Genomic DNA, 5,583 nt, shown 5'->3' on the forward strand with positions numbered 1-5,583 from the left:
CCTCCGCTTTTGGTAGGGAACAACTTGGTCAACACGAAGCAGGAAGACAGAACTAGAGGCGGAGCCAGGATCTGAAGCTTGTGGGCTTGGGGTTCTAATTCTTTAAAGTTATTGGGTTCTTAATTAATAATTTGTACATATTTGACAAAATTTTTAATACAAATATATGGTTCGGATAAAAGCTACTAGGTTCGGCCGAACCCATATCCGAAGAGCTAGCTTCGCCCCTGGCGAGAAACAGTATAAGAAATAGGAAACAGGTTCGTCCTCCCAAACTGCTATTTCTATAATATTGTAAATTGTTTTTGAAACTGCAAGTGGTTATTTTTTAAAACATGTCTGGTTATTTTTTAAAACATGTCATAATAGTGAGTGCCTTACGCAACTAAAGGGTAGCGGTTGCAGGTTCGCTGTCATCGAAAAATTTTCAAAGAAAAAAAAAAACATCATGAAACCAAGTAACCCATAAGTTTTATCCAGAAGTGATATGAGTGGTGTATATTTTTTGGGATTTTGCAGCACTAAGGAAAGCTCAATGTTGAACCTGATAATGACAGCCTTCCATGTGGTTTTCTTTGGATTTATAATAATTGTTGGCTTTTGCAATGGAAAAGTTGAAAACTTAGTAAAGCCAGGAGGGATAGCTCCTTATGGTGTAAGCGGGATTCTTGATGGAGCAGCCATAGTTTACTTCAGTTATATTGGATATGATACAGTGTCCACCATGGCTGAAGAAATAAGAAACCCTTCCAAGACTCTACCTGTTGGAATTGTTGGCTCAGTCCTCATTGTCTCTGCCCTCTATTGCCTCATGGCTTTAGCTTTGTGCCTTTTGCTACCTTATAATATGGTATGTCGTTCAACTTCCCATCATTTATATATGGTCATTGCTCATCTTCGTGTAACTATATACACCGGCAGTGTAAAGAAATTTTACAGTAGTATTAGTGAAATTTTACTTGATATATGTGGCAGAGTGTCTGTCTTATTTTCAGATAACTAGCTCCACTTATTATATATGGTCAATTACTTGTAGTAATCTCTTAGGTAAGTACATAATGTTTAACTGTGAATCGATCATCTAATTTAAAATTTAATCTATTAGAGAAATCACATTTTTTTAAACATGGTAATACATGTGGTCTAAATGATAGGTTCCAGGATGTTACTGCCGATGGAAGAGAATGAAAAGCAAAAGATTAAAGCAATGAGAAGGTATAATTCAGATTTGTAAGTACTGTGTTGACATTGACATTTCTTTATCAAAATGGAGATTTTCCTTGAGGAAGAGAGTGTTTATTTTCATTTTTCGCGTCAAAGGATTATACTTTTTTGTCCTCACATGCTACTTATTTTACCTACTATTCTTTGACAGCAGAAATTCCGATGCATGCACACTCAAGATTTTAGTGTCATTTTGATGTTGAAACTACTATGTCTGAGTTGGTTGATCTGTTCAAACAAATTAATTATTATGTTTATAAGAGCCCTTCCACTGTACATTTCGAAATATTTAAAACCAACAACTAGCTTTAATATCATTTGGAATGGTGAAAAGGTGTACAGTTTAATACCATCCTCTGTCTGATGAGGTTTTTGAAATTTGACTTGAGCTAGGTTGATTGCAATGTAAGTTGAGTTGCTTTCTCTGCTCTTTTTGTTAGTGCCATTTTGCTTGCCATGTAAGAAAAAACTTTCCTTTGTTGCGATGTTAAATATCTAATGTTTATGCTGGATGTTTCTCCTTCCAATCTTATGAAAAATCACACTTTCAAGATACCACATCTGTGGTGTATGATGAATTATTGATGACGGTTGTGGTGTTGATCGGATTACTCTAATTATTATAATGAAAGTAGGATGATCATTGTAGCAAATTAGTATCAACTGAAGGCTTAGGGATAAGGAGGAAAAAAGTGGTCTTTTGAATGGGACAAATATGCTTTACATACACTAATTTTGCAGCTGAAATACTAGATTTGGAGATTATTTATGTGGGGTGTTTGAAGGCATCAGATTTAGAATTCAATAAACAAGAGGAAGTAGCAAAATTCTTATGAAAGAAATTTAGGTATGTACCAACTATCTTGTCATTGATAAACAAGTATTATCATCTCATGATTTTTGCCTACTATGTTGAGCAGAATATAATAGAATAAAAGTTGATTTTTTCCTTTATAGTCCTTTGTCATCATCTGAATATACTTGCAAAGCAAAATCTCACAAATGATGTGAAGTTGTTGTTATATCCCGTATTTTTATACTTTGGGACAACCCGGATTAACTATGATAAGTTAGGGCCAAGACTATTCCGGGATTTGAAGTCGGGACTTTTGACTTGTGATTTTATTTTGAGACATAAGTTATATATGAAATTGTTGGCATTGAACACTTAGGAAAAATTGGGACCAAAATTCATATAATTGGAAGTTAAAATCTTGCTAAAATAAGGCCTTTTGGCCGTGTGGTCCATTAAATGGTCCCACACCTTGTGTGGCCAATTTTAATTGGTCCAACACATGTGTGGGGCCATGGACACATGGATGAATATTGTGGCAACTTAATATATGACCAAGTATTCATCTTGCTTCACTCAACACTTAGAACAAAATATCAAGAAGGTGAAAAACTCCACCACTGCTCACGGCCAAGAGGAGAAGGAAACCAAGATCATTTTGAGCCACTCTAAAAATATTTCCTTGGTACAAACCCACTATATTGAGGTCCCTAAGTAGCGTGGAAGAGTTGTTTGGGTCATCCAACCATTCGTGGTGTCGATTGCAAACCCTAACCAAAGTGTAGAATTGGAGAAGAAAGGTAAGTTTTACTCTTGTTTATGTGTTGTGAACGTTTAATTCATGTTGTAGTATGTTAATATGGATGAAAATTATGAAATGTAGTATGTTGGAAGTTGAGTCGTGTATGGTGTGTGAAGTTGTGTAAATGGGTGTTGTGACTAAGTGATGAATTAACTCTATTTAGTATGTTGATTGTTGTAGGGTGAACAAATGAAGGAGAACTAGCGATGTATGTATATAGGGGGGTATGTAGCCGTGTATATAGCCTCCAATGTGTGGCAAAGAATGAGTTAATATCACTTATCGTTTTAATTGTCGTCGTTATGAATTCTAGTTTTGAAATGAACATTTAATGACTTAAGGAAGATGTCGAGAATGTGTGGGCTGATTTGAGGCTCATGGTGTGTTTGATGTAATTCGTATAATTGTGAAAATGACATTGTTATATTGTGGATTGTTGATACAAAACATGAATTGAAATTGAGGAATGTGAAAAGAGGGCTGTTCTCGGCCTAGGGATTGTTTTCGGCCAACTTGGAGAAAAATTATGTGAATTGTTTAGAATGGCCTTGAATATTGTTGGTAAGGATTCGGGTTGATAATTGAATGTATGAGCAATATTGTGGCTTGAATGTAAGCCATCGAAACGAATATTTGGAAAGTTGTTGAATGGTGTAAAAGAGAGTTACTATTGTTATTTTGCCTTTCGAATTGATTATCGATGTTGCTAGATTGGTTATTGTTGATTTTGAGCGATTTAAATTCTCGGGTTGGCCTATTTACAAGGGAAATGCTGCCGAATTTTCTGTAGAATTTAGAGTTAGTTTGGAATAAATAATTGCTTAAATGCCCATGGTTAATATTGGATATCGTTGGCATATTTGTAGACCTTGGGGAGCCCGAGGCGTAGATTGGGATTAACTTTAGATTGGCTAGCTTGGAGTGCGTATGAGGTATGTAAAGCCCAACCCTTCTTTCTTTTGGCATGCCTTAGTTTTCAATAGGCTAGATTATAAGCCTTGAGGAAAATTCTAAGATTCGAAAATCCGAGCATGTTAGGATCCTTATATATTCCTTGGCACTCTTATGTATGATTTTATGAAATATGAACCATTATGTCTTTGAAATAATCGCTTTCCGAACTTTGCATAGAAAGGTTTCACTTTAAAGAATTTCATAATTCTTGAATGCCATATCCTTCGCATAAAGGCTCGGATTGTTCCAATATTTTTATAGAAGTTGGCATGATGTATAATGAGTATGTTTTCCATAGGCGGGCCCGACTCGGGTCGATACCCATCCGTGGGTCCCGCGACTTTCCTTTATGTAATTTGGAGAATTTTTGAAAGAATTTGTTATGACTGTTATTTCGATTTTCAAGTATGATCATTTTACTTATGTTTGAGTTCATGACAATGATTTTATGCATATGGCTACTCACGACTCTACTCGTGCATTCTGTTATCTCTTTCGCCGAGTCCCGGGCCGGTTCTGTTGTCGTGCGCACTTTGATATACTCCGGAGTTATGCTGTGTTTATGATTCATCGAGCCACTCGTTAGAGGGCTATGTTCCACTTACATTTGGTGTTATGCTGTGTATGGTGTTATGCTGTGTTATGATATGTGACGGGGAATATGGAGATTTGAAACCTTTCTGGTGTTATGCTGTGTTATGGCGCCATTGACGGGCGGGCGACCATATTCTTCTGTACCCTATGCATGACTTATATTTTTAAATTAAGCATTTGGATATATTGGATTTGTACTTATTTTATGTACTACCATTTTGTTTATGCCTCAGAGTTGTTTCTGTATCTTCTGCTTTGCATACTCAGTACATATTTCGTACTGACCCCCCTTTCTTCGGGGGGCTGCGTTTCATGCCCGCAGGTACAGACGTACAGTTTGGTGATCCACCAGTTTAGGACACCCTCTTTTGCTGTTTGGAGTGCTCCTATCATTTCGGAGCCTACATTTTGGTATATATCCTCGTTCGTTGCATATGTGTATATATTTGTTCAGGGGTACGGCGGGGCCCTGTCCCGCCATATGTTTCTGTTGGTCTGTTTAGAGGTCTGTAGACGTAATTGTGGGTGTGTGTGCCTACTTCTGTACAGATGTGTTTATATGACCCTATTCGCTATGGCAGCCTTGTCGGCGTGCATTTGTATATGTTTTGGGCCGTTGTGCCATTTGATAGCCTTGTCGGCTTTTGATACATTTGATAGCCTTGCCGGCTTTTTGATATATATATCCGCATACGGTTGCGTTGAGATGTGTTTGAAATAGTTTGATATAGTTTGAGACGGCATATAGTATTTATGGCCGTATATGCTATTTGTATGTGAATTATTCAGGATAAGTATGTTCGGGTGCCCAATTCGGGCACTAGTCACGGCCTACGGGGTTGGGTCGTGACAGTTGTTTTCTTACTTAGTTTTACACTAAAGTGCTAGCTAGCCTTAGAAGGGCTTTCAAGTAACAAACTGTCATTCCTCACTCAATATAGCTTGTTGTTTCATTGATTGCTGCTTGATGCATGGGTAACAGAGAAGACTCAAAGTTATGCCAACTTGCACCCATGGGTTCCTTCTACCAACTTATAGTTCCAAGAGCTATTTATTTTATAGTCGCATCGTAGTATTTCTCTTTACCTTAACAGGACACAAACATTTTACTTGCATCCTGCTTCACATTGTATCCACCTCATTTCTTACGCTTACCAAATTCTTTCTTTTATTTTGGTAGACAGGTACTCATCCCTATGGTTTCTAATGGCAGGTT

At 37.1% G+C, this 5,583-nt stretch overlaps 1 long non-coding RNA gene across 1 annotated transcript; it reads left to right on the forward strand.

Moving 5' to 3' along the window:
- Nucleotides 1-521: 521 nt before the first annotated feature.
- LOC132608690 (uncharacterized) lies at nucleotides 522-5,028 on the forward strand. Its single transcript, XR_009570480.1, has 4 exons — nucleotides 522-850; nucleotides 1,155-1,215; nucleotides 3,686-3,751; nucleotides 4,690-5,028. It is a non-coding gene; the product is annotated as an uncharacterized LOC132608690 (long non-coding RNA).
- Nucleotides 5,029-5,583: the final 555 nt, after the last annotated feature.

The sequence above is a fragment of the Lycium barbarum genome, chromosome 9 (genome assembly GCF_019175385.1).
Source record: "Lycium barbarum isolate Lr01 chromosome 9, ASM1917538v2, whole genome shotgun sequence".
In the NCBI taxonomy this organism is placed as follows: domain Eukaryota; kingdom Viridiplantae; phylum Streptophyta; class Magnoliopsida; order Solanales; family Solanaceae; genus Lycium; species Lycium barbarum.